Raw genomic sequence first — 21,796 nt, forward strand, 5'->3', positions numbered from 1 at the left:
TTCAGCATTTCTGCCAAGAAAACCACAAATGGTGTTACAGAGAGTCAGACCTGACTGAAAAAATGACTTAGCAACATAATTAGGGAGCATGGGGTCTAAATCCCTCATTTTACAGAGGGGGAACCTGGGAAACAGGAAAATGACTTATCCATGGTCACTCATTTATTTCTACATATAGACTTATAAGGGAACATAGAAACCATGCAGTAGAATTACATTATTTTACAGAGAAGGAAACTGAGGCAACAGACAATGAAATGACTAATACCAGGTCACAAAATATCATACAGCTTGAGGGATTAGAGACCTTAGTACATCTAGTACAACTATTTATTTTTTTTTCCAAATGACAAAAGGTATTTTTATTTTGACATCTGAATAAGTGTTGACTCCTCAGGACATAGCCTTTGGCATCTTTCTCAAGTTATTCATCCGCTTGTTGCACTGTGCCTTTCTCAGAAACATAGATGCCAACCAAAAATTTTCTGATATCTTTGTTTTTGATGGTGGTAGCTTGTTGGATCAGGGCAGCTGAGTTTGAAACAAGTTCAATATCATTTCCTTCAAGAAATAACTCATCTTTTGGGGCTTGAGAAACAGCACAAGCAACACCTGGTCTCACGCGCACTCTTCGGATATATTTTTCACCCAAGAAATTTCTGATTTCAACAAGTGAGCCATTCTCTTGAATAACAACATTGACAGGGAAGTGAGCATACACAGACCTCATCTTGTAACGAAAACCCAGGGTAACACCTTTGATCGTGTTTTGTACATGACTACAGATTGTACGCATGGTTGCAAGTTCTTTTCGATTTCCTTACCACTTGTCCACCTGGAGCCTTTTTTTTTTCTTTCCAAGGAGGCTGAGCTCAACATTGATATGGTTGAAATCCCTACGGAGGATTCCTCTGGGCCCCTTCACAATAACTGTCCGACCCTAAAGAGAGATGTCAACATTTTCTAGGATGTCAATGGTCTGGTTGCTGAGAATGGTCTTCACTCTGGTGCTGGACGGGCCAAAGAGGACAACTACTTATTTTATAGAAGAGAAAACAGAATCAGGCAAATGAGGTGATTCGTTCACCATCACGAGTTGTATCCTTCATAGTGAGATGAAGAGGGGAGCCAGAGAAGAAATTGAATGAAATTTGGGGAAAGACATAAGTGAGGCCCAGAGAAATGAAATGAATTATCCAGGGCCACTCACATAATCACAGAGTTGGATAAGTAAGGGGCTTCAGAAACTATGTGATAGAACTATACAGTTTCACAAAATTGGAAAATGAGGTGCAGAGAAATGAAGGAATTTACCTAGGGCCACTCACATAATCCTAGAAGTAGATATGTAAGGAACCACAGAAACTATGTGATAGAAGTACATGGTTGTGCAGAACTGGAAACTGAAGCCCAGACATAGGAAGTGATTTAGCCAGGGTCACTCAACTAATCCTAGATGTAGATGTGTAAGGAATGTCAGAATTTATGTGGTAGAATTACACGGTTTTACAAAATTGGACCCTGAGGCCTGGATAAATGCAGAGATTTGCCTAGGGCCACACATGTAATTCTACACTTGAATATGTAAGGAACCTCAGAAGGTATATGGTAAAAGTAAATTGTTTTAAAGAATTGGAAAATGAGGTTGAAAGAAATGAAGGGACTTAGCCAGGGCCACTCATATAATTCTGTAATAAAATGTGTAAGGGACCTCAGAAGCTATGTGGTAGAACTATACTGTTTTACAGAATTGGAAACTGAGGCTCAGAGCAATGAAGTGACTTATGGCGGGCTGCACATTTAACACTAGACTTAGATATGTAAGGAATTTAAGAGGCTATGTATTAAGATTGTACTTTTACAGAATTGGAAACTGAGGCCCCCAAAATGAAGTGACTTACACAGGACCACTTATTTAAAGTTAGACTTAGATATGTAAGGAATCTCTGAAGCTATGTGATAGAACTGGACATTCACACAATTGTAAGCTGAGGTCAGAAAGATGGAGGGACTTAGGCAGGGCCACTCATATAATCTTAGGTTTAGATATACAAGGGACCTCAGAAACTATGTGGTAGCACTACACTGTTTTACAGAATGGAAAACTGAGGGACATAGAAAGGAAGGGACATGGGTTGAACCACTCATATAATCCTAGACTTAGATATGTAAGGAACCTCAGAAGCTATGTGGTAGAATTATGCTTTTACATAATTGTAAATTGAGGCATAGAGTAATGAAGGACTTACCCAGGGTCACTCAAATAATTCTAGAGTTAGATATATAAGGACCGCCAGAAGCTATGAAGTAGAACTACAATGTTTACAGAATAAGGAAACGGAGGCCCAGAGAAATGATAGGACTTACCCAGGATCACTCATATAATCTTAGACTTAGACATGTAAGAGCTCTCAGAAGCTATGTGGTAAAAAAAGTTTTACAGAATTGGACACTGAGGACCAGACAAAGGAAGGGACTTAGCCAGGGCCACACATAGAATCCTCAACTGAGATATTTAGGGGACTCAGAAGCTATGTGACTGAGCTACACTGTTTTACAAAATTGGAAATTGAGGCTCACATTTATGACGTGACTTACCCAGGGTCACTCATCTAATCCTAACGGGTTGATAGGTAAGGCATGTCAGAAGCTTTGTGGTGGAACTACAATGTTTTACAGAATTGTTAACTGAGGTGCAGAGAAATGAAGGGACTTATCCAGGCCCACTCATATTCTCCTAGACTTAGATATGTAAGGAGTCTCAGGAACTATGTGGTAGAATTCAGCTGTTTTACAGAATTGGAAACTGTGGCCTAGAGAAAGGAAGGGATTTAGCCAAGACCACTCACATATTCCTAGATTTAGATATGTAAGGGCCCTCAGAAGCTGTCTGATAGGACTACAGACTTATAGACCTGGAAATTAAGACTAAGGGAAATCAAGTGACTGAACCAGGGTCACTCACATAATTCTAGACTAAGACATATAGGGAACCTGAGAAGCTATGTAATAGAATGACACTTTTATAGAACTGGAAACTGAGGCTGACAGAAATGAAGGGATTGGCCAGGGTCACTCATATATTCCTAGACTTAGATATGTAAGGGACTTCAGAAGGTGTGTTGAAGAATTACATGGTCTTATAGAACTGGAAACGGAAACCCAGAAATAAGAAGTGACTTAGCTAGGGTCACTCATAAAATCTAAGATTAAGATGTGTAAGGAACGTCAGAATCTGTGTGGTAGAATTACACAGTTTTATAAAATTGGAACCTGAGGCCTGGAAAAATGAAGTGATTTGTCCAGGGCCACGTGTGTAAATCTTAGAACTGGATATGTGTGGAACCTCAGAAGGTATATGGTAAAAGTGAATTGTTTTAAAGAGTTGGAAAATGCGGCTAAAAGAAATGAAGGGACTTAGCCAGGGCCACTCATATAATCCTACAATTAAATATGTAAGGGTCCACAGAAACTATGTGGTAGAACTGTACATCTACATAATTGTACACGGAGGCCAGAAAGATGAAGGGACTTAGGCAGGGCCACTCATATAATCCTAGATTTAGAAATATAAGGGATCTCAGAAGCTATGTGGTAGCACTACATTGTTTTACAGAATTGAAAACTGAGGCCCAGAAAAATGAAATGACTTCCATCAGACCACACATTTAATGCTAGACTTAGAAATGTAAGGAATTTAAGGAGATATGTATTAAAGCTATACTTTTACAAAAGCAGAAACTGACATGCCAAAAAGGAAGTGACTTGCCCAGGGCCACTTACATAATCCTAGATTTAGAGATGTAAGAAACCTCAGAAGTTGTATGGTAAAAGGAAATTGTTTTAACGAATTGCAAAATGAAGCTGAAAGAAATGAAAGGACTTAGCCAGGGCCACTCATATTATCATAGGCTTAGTTATGTAAGGAGTCTGAAGCACTATGTGGTAGATTACAACTGTTTTACAGAATTGGAAATTGAGGCCCAGAGAAAGGAAGGGATTTTGCCAAGGCTGCTCATATATTCCTAGATTTAGATATGTAAGGGCCCTCAGAAGCTGTCTGATAGAAGTACAGTTTTATCAGTTCACAAATTAAGGCTAAGAGATATCAAGTGACTTAACCAGGGTTACTCAGATAATTGTAGACTAAGACATACAGGGAACCTCAGAAGCTACGTGATAGAACAACACTTTTATAGAATTGGAAACTGAGGCCAACAGAAATGAAGGGCCTTGGCCAGGGTCACTCATATATTCCTAGACTTATATATGTAAGGGACTTCAGAAGGTGTGTTGAAGAATTACTGGAAAGTGAAACCCAGAGATAGGAAGTGACTTAGCCAGGGTCACTCATATCATCTTAGATTAAGATGTGTAAGTAACATCAGAATCTATGTGGTAGAATTACACAGTTTTATAAAATTGTAAACTGAGGCCTGGAAAAGTGAATTGATTTGTCCAGGGGCATACATTTAATCCTAAAGCTGGATATGTGAGGAACCTCAGAAGGTATATGGTAAAAGTGAATTGTTTTAAAGAATTGGAAAATGAGGCTGAAAGAAACGAAGGGACTTAGCCAGGACCGCTCATATAATTCTATAATTAAATAGGTAAGGGACCTCAGACTCTATATGGTGGCACTATCCTGTTTTGCTGAACTGGAAAGTGAGACCCAGAAAAATGAAGTGACTTGTACCAGGTTACCTATTTAACGCTACACTTAGATATGTACGGAATTTAAGAAGCTATGTATTAGAACTATACTTTTACAAAATTGGAAACTGAGGCCCCCAAAATGAAGTGACTTACCCAGGGCACTTATGTAATCCTAGACTGAGATATGTAAGAAACCTCAAAAACTATGTGGTAAAAATAGACTCTTTTACCGAGCTGTAAACTGAGGTACAGAAAAATGAAAGGACTTAGTCAGGGCCACGCTTATAATTGTAGACGTTGATATATAAGGGACCTCAGAAAGGCCTGTGTCTTAGACATACACTGTTTTACAGAACTGAAAATTGAGGCTCAGAGAAACAAAGTGACTTAACCTGGGTCACTCATATCATTAAGCATATATACACATATATATATATATATACATATGTGTATATGTTTGGAATGTCAGAAGCTATGTGGATGGACTACAATGTTTTATAGAATTGGAAATTTAGGGCAGAGAAATGAAGGGACTTGGACAAGTATATGCATCTAATCCTAGACCTTGGTATGTAAGGAACATCAGAAGCTACATGGAAGACAGACACACTTTTACAGAAATAGAAATTGAGACCCAGAAAGATGAAGTGACTTATCCATGGCCACTCACTTAAAGTTAGACTTAAATATGTAAGGAATTTCTAAAGCTATGTGGTAGAACTGTACATTCCCACAATTGTGAGCTGAGGCCCGAAAGATGGAGGGACTTAGGCAGGGCCACTCAAATCATCCTAGGTTTAGATATGTAAGGGACCTCAGAAACTATGTGGTAGCACTACACTTTTTTTACAGAATGGGAAACTGAGGGGCAGAGAAAGGCAGGGACTTGGCTTGGGCCATTCATATCATCCTAGACTCGGATATATAAGGAACCTTAGAAGCTATGTCGTAAAAGCGAATTGTTTTATAGTATTGGAAAATGAGACTGAAAGAAATGAAGGGACTTGGCCAAGGCCACTCATATAATTCTAAGGGTCCTCACAAGCTATGCAGTAGAACTGTACATTTACATAAGTGTACATTGAGGCCAGAAAGATGAAGGGACTTAGGCAGGGACACTCATATAATCCTAGATTTAAAATATAAGGGATCTCAGAGGTTATGTGGTAGCACTAAAGTGTTTTACAGAATTGGATATTGAGGCCCAGAAAAATGAAATGACTTCCACCAGGCCACACATTTAATGCTAGACTTAGAAATGTAAGGAATTTAAGAAACTATGTATTAAAGCTATACTTTTACAAAAGCAGAAACTGACGTGCCAAAAAGAAAGTGACTTACCCAGGGCCACTTCTGTAATCCTAGACTTAGGGATGTAAGAAACCTAAGAAGTTATATGGAAAAAGGAAATTGTTTTAACGAATTGCAAAATGAAGCTGAGAGAAGTGAAATGACTTAGCCAGGGCCACTCATATAATTCTGTAATTAAATATGTAAGGGACCTCAGATGGTATGTGGTAGTGCTACACTGTTTTACAGAATGGGAAACTGAGGAGCAGAGAAAGGAAGGGACTTGGCTTGGGCTATTCATATAATCCTAGACTTAGATATGTAAAGAACCTCAGAAGCTATGTGGTAAAAGTGAATTGTTTTAAAGAATTGGAAAATAAGGCTGAAAGAAATGAAGGGACTTAGCCAGGGCCACTCGTATAATTCTACAATTAAATAGGTAAGGTCCTCAGAAGCTTTGTGGTAGAACCACAATGTCTAGAGAATACAGACACAGAGGACCAGAGAAATGAAGGGCCTAACCCAGGACCACTCATATAATCTTAGACTTAGACACGTAAGGGCCCTCAGAAGCTATCTGGTAAAACTACGGTTTTACAGAATTGTCAACTGAGGTGCAGAGAAATGAAGGGACTTATCCAGGCCCACTCATATTCTCCTAGACTTACATATGTAAGGAGTGTCAGGAACTACGTGGTACAACTCAACTATTTACAGAATTGGAAGCTGAGGCCTAGAGAAAGGAAGGGATTTAGCCAAGGCCACTCATATATTCCTAGATTTAGATATGTAAGGGCCCTCAGAAGCTGTCTGATAGGAGTACAGATTTATAGAAATGGAAATTAAGAATAAGGGAAATCAAGTGACTTAATCAGTGTCATTCATATTATTCTAGACTAAGACATATAGGGAACCTAAGAAGCTATGTGGTAGAACTATACTTTTATAGAATTGGAAACTAAGCCCCAGAGAAATGAAGTGACTTAGCCAGGGTCACTCATATCATCTTAGATTGAGATGTGTAAGGAATGTCACAATCTATGTGTAGAATTACACAGTTTTATAAAATTGGAAACTGAGGCCTGGAAAAATGAAGTCTTTTGTCCAGGGCCACATGTATAAATCTTAGAGTTGGATATGCAAGGAACCTCAGAAAGTATGTGGTAGAAGTGAATTGTTTTAAAGAATTGGAAAATAAGGCCAAAGAAATGAAGGGACTTAGCCAGGGCCACTCATATAATTCTATAATAAAATGTGTAAGGGACCTCAGAAGCTATGTGGTAGCACTACAGTGTTTTACTGAATTGGAAAGTGAAATCCAGAAAAATGAAGTGACTTGTGCCAGGTTACACATTTAATGCTACGCTTAGATATGTACGGAATTTAAGAAGCTAAGAATTAGAAATATACTTTTACAGAATTGGAAACTGAGGCCCTTGAAATGAAGTGGCTTACCCAGGGCCACTTGTGTAACCCTAGACTTAGATATGTAAGGAACCTCAAAAACTATGTGGCAAAAATACATTATTTTACAGAGCTGTAAACTGAGGTAAAGTAAAATGAAAGGACTTAGTCAAAGCCATGCATAAAATTCTAGATGTCGATATATAAGGGGCCTCACAAAGGCCTATGTCTTAGACCTACACTGGTTTACAGAATTGAACACTGATGCTCAGAGAAACAAAGTGACTTAACCTGGGTCACTCATATAACAAAACATATGTATAGATATCTATACATATATAGATGTATATATATATTGGGAACGTCAGAAGCTATGTGGAAGGACTACATTGTTTTATGGAATTGGAAATTTAGGGCAGAGAAATGAAGGGACTTGGACAAATTTATTCATATAATCCTAGACCTTGGTATGTAAGGAACATCAGAAGCTACATGGAAGACAGACACACTTTTACAGAAATGGAAATTGAGGCCCGGAAAGATGAAGTGACTTATCCATGGCCACTCATTTAAAGTTAGACTTAGATATGTAAGGAATCTCTGAAGCTATGTGGTAGAACTGTACATTCACACAATTGTCAGATGAGGCCAGAAGGATGTAGGGACTTAGGCAGGGCCACTCATATAATCCTAGGTTTAGGTATATGAGACCTCAGAAATTATGTGGTAGCACTACACTGTTTTTACAGAATGGGAAACTGAGGGGTAGAGAAAGGCAGGGACTTGGCTTGGGCCATTCATATCATCCTAGACTCAGATATATAAGGAAGCTCAGAAGGTATGCGGAAAAAGTGAATTGTTTTATAGAATTGGAAAATGAGACTGAAAGAAATGAAGGGACTTAGCCAGGGCCACTCATATAATTCTACAATTTTATGTAAGGGTCCTCAGAAGCTATGTGGTAGAATTATACATTTGCATAATTGTACCCTGAGGCCAAAAAGATGAAGGGACTTAGGCAAGGCCACTCATATAATCCTAGATTTAAAGTATAAGGGATCTCATAAGCTATGTGGTAGCACTACATTGTTTTACAGAATTGGAAACTGAGGCCCAGAAAAATGAAATGATTTCCACCAGGCCACACATTTAATGCTAGACTTAGAAATGTAAGGAATTTAAGAATCTATGTATTAAAGCTATACTTTTACAAAAGCAGAAACTGATGTGCCAAAAAGCAAGTGACTTGTCCAGGGCCACTTCTGTAATCCCAGATTACAGATGTAAGAAAACACAGAAGTTATATGGAAAAAGGAAATTGTTTTAACGAATTTCAAAATGAAGGTGAGAGAAATGAAGAGACTTAGCCAGGGCCACTCATATAATTCTGTAATTAAATATGTAAGGGACCTCAGATGCTATGTGGTAGCGCTACACTGTTTGACAGAATGGGAAACTGAGGAACAGAGAATGGAAGGGACTTGGTTTGGGCCATTCATATGTTCCTAGACCTAGATACGTAAGAAACCTCAGAAACTATGTGGTAAAAGTGAATTGTTTTAAAGAATTGGAAAATGAGGCTGAAGGAAATGAAGGGACTCACCCAGGATCACTCATATAATCTTAGACTTAGACATGTAATAGCCCTCATAAGCTATCTGGTAAAACTACAGTTTTACAGAATTGGACACTGAGGGCTAGAGAAAGGAAGGGACTTAGCCAGGGCCACTCATAGAATCTTCAAGTGAGATATGTGAGGGCCTCAGAAGCTATGTGACAGAGTTACACTGTTTTACAGAATTGGAAATGGAGACCTACATTTATGATGTAACTTACCCAGGGTCACTCATCTAATCCTAATGGGTTGATAGGTAAGGCATGTCAGAAGCTTTGTGGTAGAACTACAATGTTTTACAGAATTTTTAACTGAGGTGCAGAGAAATGAAGGGAGTTATCCAGGCCCACTCATATTCTCCTAGACTTAGATATGTAAGGAGTCTCAGGAACTATGTGGTAGAATTCAACCATTTTACAGAACTGGAAATTGAGACCCAGAGTAAGGAAGGGATTTAGCCAAGGCCACTCATATCTTCCTAGATTTAGATATGTAAGGGCCCTCAGAAGCTGTCTGATAGGACTACAGACTTATAGAATTGGAAATTAAGAATAAGGGAAATCAAGTGACTTAATCAGGGTCATTCATATAATTCTAGACTAAGACATATAGGGAACCTAAGAAGCTATGTGGTAGAACTATACTTTTATAGAATTGGAAACTAAGCCCCAGAGAAATGAAGTGATTTGGCCAGGGTCACTCATATATTGCTAGACTTGGATATGTGAGGGAGGGACTTCAGAAGGTATGTTGTAGAATTACATGGTCTTACAGAACTGGAAACTGAAACCCAGAGAAAGGAAGTGACTTAGCCAGGGTCACTCATATCATCTTAGATTGAGATGTGTAAGGAATGTCACAATCTATGTGTAGAATTACAGAGTTTTATAAAATTGGAACCTGAGGCCTGGAAAAATGAAGTGATTTGTCCAGGGCCACATGTGTAAATCTTAGAGCTAGATATGTAAGGAACTGCAGAAAGTATGTGGTTTAAGTGAATTGTTTTAAAGGATTGGAAAATAAGGCTGAAAGAAATGAAGGGACCTCGCCAGGGCCACTCATGTAATTCTATAATTAAATATGTAAGGGACCTCAGACGCTATGTGGTAGCACTACACTTTTTTACTAAATTGGAAAGTGAGACCCAGAAAAATGAAGTGACTTGTACCAGGTAACACATTTAATGCTACACTCAGACATGTACGGAATTTAAGAAGCTATGTATTAGACGTAAACTTTTACAGAATTGGAAACTGAGTCCCCCAAAATGAAGTGCCTTACCCAGGGCCACTTATGTAATTGTAGACTTAGATATGTAAGGAACCTCCAAAACTGCGTGGCAAAAATACACTATTTTACAGAACGGTAAACTGAGGTACAATAACATGAAAGGACTTAGCCAAGGCCATGCATAAAATTCTAGACGTTGATATATAAGGGGCCTCACAAAGGTCTATGTCTTAGACCTACACTGGTTTACAGAATTGAACACTGATGCTCAGAGAAACAAAGTGACTTAACCTGGGTCACTCATATAATAAAACATATGTATAGATATCTATACATATATAGATGTATATATATATTGGGAACGTCAGAAGCTATGTGGAAGGACTACATTGTTTTATAGAATTGGAAATTTAGGGCAGAGAAATGAAGGAACTTGGACAAGTCTATCCATGTAATCCTAGACTTTGATACGTAAGGAACATCAGAAGCTACATGGAAGACAGACACACTTTTACAGAAATGGAAATTGAGGCCCAGAAAGGTGAAGTGACTTATCCATGGCCACTTATTTAAAGTTAGTCTTAAATATGTAAGGAATCTCTGAATCTATGTGGTAGAACTGGACATTCACAAAATTGTAAGCTGTGGTCACAAAGATGGAGGGACTGAGGCAGGACCACTCATATAATCCTAGGTTTAGATACATAAAGGACCTCAGAAACGATGTGGAAATACTACACTTTTTTTACAGAATGAGAAACTGAGGGGCAGAGAAAGGCAGGGATTTGGCTTGGGCCATTCATGTCATCCTAGACTCAGATATATAAGGAACCTCAGAAGCTATGTGGAAAAAGTGAATTGTTTTATAGAATTGGAAAATGGGACTGAAAGAAATGAAGGGACTTAGCCAGGGCCACTCACACAGTTCTACATTCGAATATGTAAGAGTCCTCAGAAACTATGTGGTAGAACTGTACATCTACATAATTGTACACGGAGGCCAGAAAGATGAAGGGACTTAGGTAGGGCCACTCATAAAATACTAGATTTAAAATATAAGGGATCTCAGAAGCTATGTGGTAGCACTACATTGTTTTACAGAATTGGAAATTGAGGCCCAGAAAAATGAATTGACTTCCACCAGGCCATACATTTAATGCTAGACTTAGAAATGTAAGGAATTTAAGAATCTATGTATTAAAGCTATACTTTTACAAAATCAGAAACTGATATGCCAAAAAGGAAGTGACTTGCCCAGGGCCACTTCTGTAATCCTAGACTTACAGATGTAAGAAACCTCAGAAGTTACAGGGTAAAAGGAAATTGTTTTAATGAATTGCAAAATGAAGCTGAAAGAAATTAAGTCACTTAGCCAGGGCCATTCATATAATTCTATAATTAAATATGTAAGGGACCTCAGACGCTAAATGGTAGCACTACCCTGTTTTGCTGAACTGGAAAGTGAGACCCAGAAAAATGAAATGTCTTGTACCAGGTTACACATTTAATGCTACTCTTAGATATGTATGAAATTTAAGAAACTATGTCTTAGAACTATACTTTTACAGAATTGGAAACTGAGGCCCCAAAATGAAATGACTTACCCAGGGCACTTATGTAATCCTAGATGTAGATATGTAAGGAACCTCAAAAACTATGTGGTAAAAATACACTCTTTTACAGAGCTGTAAACTGAGGTACAGAAAAATGAAAGGACTTAGGGTCACGCTTATAATTGTAGACGTTGATATATAAGGGACCTCAGAAAGGCCTGTGTCTTAGACATACACTGTTTTACAGAACTGAAAATTGAGGCTCAGAGAAACAAAGTGACTTAACCTGGGTCACTCATATCATTAAGCATATATACACACATATATATACATATATGTATATGTTTGGAAAGTCAGAAGCTATGTGGATGGACTACAATGTTTTATAGAATTGGAAATTTAGGGCAGAGAAATGAAGGGACTTGGACAAGTATATGCATCTAATCCTAGACCTTGGTATGTAAGGAACATCAGAAGCTACATGGAAGACAGACACGCTTTTACAGAAATAGAAACTGAGACCCAGAAAGATGAAGTGACTTATCCATGGCCACTCACTTAAAGTTAGACTTACATATGTAAGGAATTTCTAAAGCTATGTGGTAGAACTGTACATTCCCACAATTGTGAGCTGAGGCCCGAAAGATGGAGGGACTTAGGCAGGGCCACTCAAATCATCCTAGGTTTAGATATGTAAGAGACCTCAGAAACTATGTGGTAGCACTACACTTTTTTTACAGAATGGGAAACTGAGGGGCAGAGAAAGGCAGGGACTTGGCTTGGGCCATTCATATAATCCTAGATTCGGATATGTAAGGAACCTTAGAGGCTATGACGTAAAAGCGAATTGTTTTATAGAATTGGAAAATAAGACTGAAAGAAATGAAGGGCCTAACCCAGGATCACTCATATAATCTTAGACTTAGACCTGTAATGGCCCTCAGAAGCTGTGTGGTAAAACTACAGTTTTACAGAATTGGACACTGAGGGCCAGAGAAAGGAAAGGACTTAGCCAGGGCCACTCATAGAATCTTCAAGTGAGATATGTGAGGGCCTCAGAAGCTATGTGACAGAGTTACACTGTTTTACAGAATTGGAAATGGAGACCTACATTTATGATGTAACTTACCCAGGGTCACTCATCTAATCCTAATGGGTTGATAGGTAAGGCATGTCAGAAGCTTTGTGGTAGAACTACAATGTTTTACAGAATTTTTAACTGAGGTGCAGAGAAATGAAGGGAGTTATCCAGGCCCACTCATATTCTCCTAGACTTAGATATGTAAGGAGTCTCAGGAACTATGTGGCTGACTTCATCTGTTTTACAGAATTGGAAATTGAGGCCCAGAGAAAGGAAGGGACTTACCCAAGGCCACTCATATGTTCCTAGATTTAGATATGTAAGGGCCCTCAGAAGCTGTCTGATAGGACTACAGATTTATAGAATTGGAAATTAAGACTAAGGGAAATCAAGTGACTTAACCAGGGTCACTCATATAATTCTAGACTAAGACATATAGGGAACCTCAGAAGATATGTGGTAGAATTACATTTTTATAGAATTGGAAACTGAGCCCCAGAGACACGAAGGGACTTAACCAGAGTCACTCATATATTGGTAGACTTGGATATGTAAGGGACCTCAGAAGGTATGTTGTAGAATTACATGGGCTTACAGAACTGGAAACTGAAACCCAGAGATAAGAAGTGACTTAGCCAGGGTCACTCATATCATCTTGGATTAAGATGTGTAAGGAATGTCACAATCTATGTGGTAGAATTACACAGTTTTATAAAGTTGGAACCTGAGGCCTGGAAAAATGGATTTATTTATCCAGGGCCACATATGTAAATCTAAGAGCTGGACATGTAAGGAACCTCAGAAAGTATGTGGTAGAAGAGAATTGTTTTAGAGGATTGGAAAATGAGCCTGAAAGGAATGAAGGGTCTTAGCCAGGGCCATTCACTCAATTCTGCAATTAAATATGTAAGGGCCCTCAGAAGCTATGTGGTAGAACTGTACATTTACATCATTTTACACTGAGGCCAGAAAGATGAAGAGATTTAGGCAGAGCTACTCATATAATCCTAGATTTAAAATATAAGGGATCTCAGAAGCTATGTGGTAGCACTACATTGTTTTACAGAATTGAAAATTGAGGCCCAGAAAAATGAAATGACTTCCACCAGCCCACACATTTAATGCTAGACTTAGAAATGTAAGGAATTTAAGAATCTATGTATTAAAGCTATACTTTTACAAAAGCAGAAACTGATGTGCCAAAAAGGAAGTGACTTGCCCAGGGCCACTTCTGTAATCCTAGACTCAGAGATGCAAGGACCCTCAGATGCTATGTGGTAGAATTACACTGTTTTATAGAATTGTAAAGTGAGGTGCAGAGAAATGAAAGGACTTAGCCTGGGTCACTCATTCAATCCTAGGCTTTGATATATAAGGGGCTTCAGAAAGTATGTGGTTGACCTCCACTGTTTTATAAAATTGTTAACTGAGGTGCAGAGAAGTGAAGTGACTTAACCAGGGCCACTCAAATGATTCTAGACTAAGGTATACAGGGAACCTCAGAAGCAATGCAGTAGGAAGATAGTTTTACATTTTTGGAAACTGGGGCCCAGAAAAAAGACGGCACTTAAGAAGGGTCTCTCATATAATCCTAGAATTGAATAAGTCAGGGACCTCAGAATCTATGTGCTCAAATGACACTATTTTACAGAATTGGAAACTGAGTCCCAGAAAAATGAAAGGATTTAGCCAGGGCTATACATATATTCCTAGCATTACATATGCAAGGGGCCTCAGAATCTATACTGTAGAATTACATGATTTTCCAGAACTGAATACTGAGGCCCGGAGCTATGAAGGTACTTATGGCCACTCATTTCATGCTAGACTTAGATATGTAAGGCACCTCAGAAGCTATGTGGCAGAACTGTGCTTTTACAGAATTAGAAACTGAGGCCCAGAGTAATGAAGGGCTTACCCAGAGACACTCTAATAATTCTAGACTTAGATATTTAAGGAATCTCAGAAAATATGTGGCAGATCTACATTGTTTTTACAGAACTGGAAACTGAGGCCCAGAAAAATGAAGTGACTTACCAAGGGCAACTGATGTCATCATAGATGTAGATATGTAAGGAACCTCCAAAGTTATGTGGAAGAACAACATTGTTTTACAGAATTGGAAACTGAGGGCAGAAAAATGAAGGGACATGGCCAGGTCCATTCATATAATTCTCAACTTTGATATGTAAGGAACATCAGAAGGTATGTGGAAGGCAGACACTCTCTTACAGAACTGGAAACTAGGGCCCAGAGAAATGAAGGGACTCACCCAGCACCACTCATATAATCTTAGACTTAGACATGTAAGGGCCCTCATAAGCTATCTGGTAAAACTACAGTTTTACAGAATTGGAAATTAAGGCTCAATGAAATCAAGTGACTTAGCCAGGGTCACTCATATACTTCTAGACCAAGATATAGGGATCCTCAGAAGCTATGTGATAGAACTACACTTTCACAGAATTAGAAACTAAGGCCCAGAAAGATACAGTGACTTAGAAACTAAGGCCCAGAAAGATACAGTGACTTACCCAAGGTCACTCATATAATCCTAGATGTATGTGTGTGTGTGTATGTGTGTGTGTGTGTTTGTATGTATGTATGTATGTATATATGTATGTATATATGGAACCTCAGAAACCTTCTGGTCCAACCACCTTATTTTTTAGTGCCATTAACTGTGGTCTGGGAAACAAAATTACTCAGAATCCAAACATATTCTTAAATTTTAAGGGACCTTGTAGGCCATTTTGCATAGAAGGAAACTGAGGCCCAGAGAGATGAATAGTTTTACCTAGGGCTACTTTCATGTTTCTAGACATTGAGATGTAAGAGACCTCAAAAGTTCAAACTCCTAATTTTATAGAAGACTGATTTCCCACAGAGTGAAATACCTGGGTCAGCATCATGCATGTGGGATCATTGAACTCGAATGAGAAGAAACCTAAGTGACCATATTGTGTTATGGAGGGGGATCCTGAGGCACAGGAAACTGAAATTTCTTTTTTAGGGTTATACTTAATGTCCTAGAGAAGCAGCTATAAATGTGGGCCTCAGGGGCTATACCCTAATTTTATTGAGGAGCAAACTGAGGTCAAGAAGAATTAAATGACTTATCCAAGATGAGTTACACGATGCTAGACATAGACTTACAAGGGATCTCAGAATATATCTAGTCCAACTACCTTATTTTCCAAAGGAGGAAACTGAGGCCCTAGGAGATTATATGACTTTTCCAGCATCACCCATAGGATTCTACTTCTAGAGATGGAAGGTAGCTAAGAGGCCTTGCTGAAGTCCCACCCACATTGAATCCTTGCTCCAGAGCTGAACAGGTCTTCAGAAATGATTGAGTCCAACTGACTTATTTTGTAGAAAAGGAAATTGAGTCTCATGTAGTTGAAATGACCTGATCAAAGTCAAATATTCATAAACCTATTTCTTTAAGATACCTCAGGGACCATTTGGTTTACCCTTCTTATTTTATAAATTGGAAACTGAGTCCCATAGAGATGATGTGACTTGTTTGATGTCCCACATTGGTTCCAAGATCTGGACATATATGTCAAGGCATCCAAAGTCAGAGGATGAAAAGTAAGTCCCAGAGAGGAGTAGTGACTAGTATGGGGTCACACAAAGATTCATAGCTCTATACTCGGAAAGGGGGATGCCAGAAGTTATCTTGGCCACCCTCTTAATTTTACAGAGATGAAAACTTAGGGAGGGAAATAATTGATAATAGGCCACCCAATGACTGTAGAGAGTATTGAGCATTGTAGAGATTGTAGGAGTTGGAAGTGACCTCCAAGGTCATTCTGTCCAGCCCCTTGATGCTACAGATGAGGAAACCAAGTCCTATGGAACTGAATTGACTTGTCCAAGTTCACTCATAGGATCTTAAATCTAGAGCAGTAAAGGTACACCTCAGAGGCCATCTTGTCCAACCATCTTGTTTTACAGAAGAGGAAACTGAGGCCAAGAAAGGTTTCTTACCCAAGGTTACAGTCAGATCACAGACGTAGAGCTGTGCAGGGGGAATTCTAAGGTTTTCTAGTCAGACCTCTTCATTTTATAGAATTGAAAAATGAGGCCTAGGCAATGAAGTGATGCGGCCAAATTCACACATAAGATCACAGGGCCAGTCTTTGAACTGAAGGAATCTCAGAGACCAGCTTATCTAACTCCCTCATTTTGCAGTAGAGGAAACTGATGGTGAAGGAAGTTCATGACTTGCCCAAGGTCCCACAGAAAGTGCATGAAGATGTATCTGAACCCATGTCTTATGACCCTAGGTTAGAATCTTTCCCCTGTGGCACCATACTGCCTTGCATCTGAGACCAGTGTGGTGACTCAGTGACTAGGAAAGCCAAGAGGCAGATCATGATATTCTGAGGTTCTGTACCTGCCTCCCTTACAGGAGCCCAGGAAGTCATGTTCTGAGCATGGCTACACTGGGGCCACTAGGTAGCACTGCAGTGGATAGAGCCCCAGGCCTGCAGTCAGGAAGACTCAGCTTCCTGAGTTCAAATCTGGCCTCAGGCACTGACTAACTATGTGATACTGGGCAAGTCACTTCACCCTGTTGGCTTCAGTTTCCTCATCTGTAAAATGAGCTGGGGAAAGAAATAGCAAACTATTCCAGGATCTTTGCAAAGAAAACCCCAAATGGGATCGCAAAGAGTCAGACACAACTGAGCACATTGGGGGCATAGAACTGTTTGGAGAGGCAATGCTCATATATATGCATCAACTCTCCAAGGGCTGCTGTAAATGAATCCGTGATCATACAGCCCCTAATGGTGCAAGAGTACAACTGTGTCTGGTAATTGGCAATTCATAAAGCTTTTTCTTACTACTTGGCCTACAAGACAAGGCAAGGAATACATTCATCATTCTTCCTATTTTATAGATAGGGAAATTGAGGCTCTGACAGAGTTAGTCACTTACATATGATACACAATGATACGTGATTAAGTGCATTAGAGAGGCATTATGTTGTAGGGGAGAGAGTCAGGAAGTCCTGAATGCAAATCCCACACATTCTGGCCATGTGATCCTGGACAAGTCACCTAACCCCTCAGTGCTATAGGCAATTATCTATGACCATAAATTGCAGAGAAGGTACTAATCTCTATTGGTAGAGGGAGCTTCCTCATATGAGAGTTCCCTAGACCAATGAAATCACAGCTCTAGTTCCATTCCTTAGCTTACTTTGTACAAGGCACTGGAGATGCAAAGCCAAGAATGTGATACTCCCTACTCTCAAGAAGCTTCCATTCTGTCCAGATCCCAACCTCACTAGTAGAGGACATTCAAGAATTGTTATGACCCCCCAATCCAGCCACCCCAGAGAGTGATCAGCATCCCAGAATTCTATGGATTGATCCAGATTTCTGCATCAAAAGCTCACTTCGACTTTTCATGTCCCTTAATGCGCAGTGCTCTGTACATGGTGTATATTTGTTGAAGGAAGTGGGTGAAGAAATAGAACTTGGCCATTTTTCAAAACCTGTTAATGGTGATATAGTGTAAATAGCATTGGTCTTAGAGTCATTATAAGAATAGGGCACCATTGACTGGCCTGCTCCATTTAAAAGTAATTACCTTTGTCATGTAAGTACATTTATTGATCACTTCAATCAATCTGGATGAGGTACCAAAGGTCTGGGCACCTTCTTGAATCAATCAAAGTTAATTCAACTAGGGGCCATAGGAAATCTGTTTTGATTGGTTGAGAAGATGGGGTTTAGCGGGGGGGGGGGGGGGGGGGGGGGGGGTTTAGAACCCAAGAGATGCTGAAGGTCTGGCAGTAGAGGGAATAAAGGAAGGACATGCACGTGAGCCTAAAAGAATCAACAACATAGGACAAATCATCAAAGAAGACAGGAAAGTAATATTTAGCTTGACGGAGAAGGCAGAGACCTTGTATCTGCCATAGGCCCTCAGGTATCTCCAAGCAGAAGACTTGGGCTGATACCTCCCACTGTGGCTATTTCCTTAAGGAAGGAGAGTGATTCAAAGATTTTATCCAAATATTTCTGGTAACCTGAATTTTTGCCTCAACCACAAAGAGGCCAGGGGTTAACTGGAGATAAATGGAAATATAAATGTAAATTAAGGCAGAGATTTCTTCCTGAATTTAGGAATTTGCTAAATTAGGGTTAAGAGTAAGTATGATTATATTCCTAACTTTTCCTTTACTATAAATTCTATGAAGCAAGGAAGGAGGGAAACATGGGTACCTGAGGAGCCATTATATTTCCCTATGCTAAAAATGAGTTTTTAATGGCAGCTAGGTGGCACAGCAGTGGATAGAAAGCCACACCTGAAGTCAAAAAGACTCATCTTTCTGAGTTCAAATCTGGCCGCAGACACTTCCTCGCTGTGGGATCCTTGGCAAGTCACTTCACCCTGATTAACACCCCAAATGGAGTCATGGAGAGACAGACACAACTGAAAAATGACTGATCAACCACAAAAATGAGTTAATTATTTTAATATTGCTACACTGGAAAGACCTGGGTCTTTGACATATGATAACAGGAACAGAAATATTTAACAGCTGGACCTCTAGGGAAAAATACCCATAATATACTTTCAAATTTAATCTGCATTATTCACATTTCCTCCATCACTTTCTTAAGCCTAGAAATTAACAAACTAATCAAGCCCTAATGTAAAGCATTTGCTAATTTCTGAGGTGTAAATGCTTGAACTGAAAAATGTAAGAATGGGCTCTCTTGATTTCATCCAAGCTGTCTCTAGCCCCTCTCAGCATACTTGTCTGTTGACAAGTCATTTCAGTCACAGATGAACTGCTAGGATGTGGTAGTGGAGGGAGCTTCCATACCGGGAAATCCCTACCCAAAGGAAAGGATTGGTCTGAACCAACGAAGAATACTTCCACTGCCTAGCTCCCAGGACTTGGGTGCAGGAAGGGGGGAGGCACAGGAATATCAGTGTGTAGGAAGAAGCCTTAATGGTCATCTGGCTCAACCATCTCATTTTACAGAGAAGGGAACGAGCCCAGAAAGGTAAAATATTTGGCACTCCAAAACCTTCACCATCTGGCTCTGGCCTCCCTTTGGAGGCTAACTGCATCCTCACATCAAATACTCTAGGATCCAGCCCATATGGTTTATGCGCCAGCCCTCTTTCATAACACTCCATCTCCAGTCCCCATGCATTTGCACTAGCCATGATCCTTCCTGGCAATATTTTTCCTCTTCTTTTCCCCTCTTTAAAACGCCTAATTTCCTTCCAAGTTTGACTCAAAAACTATCTCCTTTGTGAGGTCTTTCTTTCCTGAGCTTCTGCCTGTTTGGAACCCCTCCTTTATATTTGCCAGTTGGATTGCGTGTTTACTTATTTTCTTCCTTATTTAATCTTTAAAGACAAGGAGCTTTCCTTTTGTATACTGGATAACTAGCAGGTAATAATAACTTAAATGTTTGTTGACTGATTAAGTCACTCACCAAAGGTGATTTGGTAGCAAGTGGCCAACCCTAGAGTGAGAAAACTGAGACCTAGAAAATTTATGTGATTTGCTTAAAGTCACCCAGAAGCTCCAAGCTGACAGGGTCCTCAGAGGCCTTAGAGTCCAATACCCTCCTGTTACTGAGGAGGAAACTGGGGCCTAGAGAGCTGAAGAGACCAGTGTGAGATCACCCATAGGGGCCTAGATTTAGAGCTGCCAAGGCCTGAAGAGACCTTAGAGTTCAAGCCCCTCTTCTTACTGTAGAGGAAACTAAGGTCTGGAAAGCTTTAGTCACTAGTGTGAGATCAACCATAGATTCCTAGACCTAGAACTGACAGTGCCTCAGAAACTATGCAGTCTAATCCATTCCTATTACTGTAGAGGAAACTGAGGACTAGGGAACTGAAGGGACCTGTGTGAGATTGCACACGAGCTGACAAGACCTTCAGGGGCTTTAAAATCCAAGCACATTCTGACTGTAGGGTAAACTGAGACCTAGAGAGCTGAAGAGAGTGGTGTGAGATCACCCACAGGATCCTAGACCTAGAAATGACAAGGCCTTATTGTCGAAGCTGTACCTGTGGCTATGGGGGAAACAGTACTAGAGCTGAAAGGACCAGTGTGAGATGACTAACAGGGGTCTAGGATTAAAAGTGACAAAGCCTTCAGAGGCTTAAGAGACTGACTGACCCCCTCTTGTGACTGTTGGGAAAACTGAGGCCTAGGGGGCTGAAGGGACCAGTATGAGATCACCAGAGGCTCTAGGCCTAGAGCTGGCAAGCTCTCAGAGGCCAGTGAATCCAGCCCTCTTGGCTTGAGAAGACTGTGACTTACCCAATGTTACAGTGATGGTGAATATCAAAAGCAGGATTTGAACCCAGAGCTTTTGACTCCAGAATGTGTGCTCTTCTTACTCTATTGTGATCTCTCCTCATTTGACCTCAAGTCGTCTGGCTTCACACCCAACGCTCTCTCTCCTCAGCCCTCTTGCTTCTAGAAAAAAGGCTGTTAAAAACTTAGAAAAATGGAAGGGGTGTTGTCAGTACCCTGTCTCCCTCTAGCTGGTGCTTGGCTAGCATAGCCTTCTGGAACCCAAGGTGTCCTCCACATCTGGGGAGGCTGTGGTCAAATGTGCCCAGGAGAATCCAAGGTTTCATCCTCTAGGGGCAGAAACTGGCCTATCACCTGGGCAGAGAGAGAGGAAGTCTCTATTTCTCGAACCCTTTCCAGTTGACAAACACTGTCCTCCCACCTACACTGTAAGTCGGTAGTAAGGTCAAGAGTTATGAGAATCAACATTACCTCCAGATGAAGTAGCTGAAGATCAAGGAGAAAGAATACCCAAGGGAACTGGGCAGATCCCCTTATGAGGTGAAAGGGATAATGGGAGATAAGATACACAGGTATGCATCTCTTCTTTTTATAGATAAAAACAAATAGCTTCATGGAGGTAAAATGAGGCAGTATGATTCAGTAACCTGTGAACT

At 40.0% G+C, this 21,796-nt stretch overlaps 1 pseudogene; it reads right to left on the reverse strand.

Annotated features, from left to right (window-relative positions):
• Window positions 1-393: 393 nt before the first annotated feature.
• LOC140516289 (large ribosomal subunit protein uL6-like) overlaps window positions 394-21,796 on the reverse strand; it is a 75,732-nt pseudogene continuing 54,329 nt past the window's right edge.

This window comes from Notamacropus eugenii, chromosome X (genome assembly GCF_028372415.1).
Source record: "Notamacropus eugenii isolate mMacEug1 chromosome X, mMacEug1.pri_v2, whole genome shotgun sequence".
Taxonomy (NCBI): Eukaryota; Metazoa; Chordata; class Mammalia; order Diprotodontia; family Macropodidae; genus Notamacropus; species Notamacropus eugenii.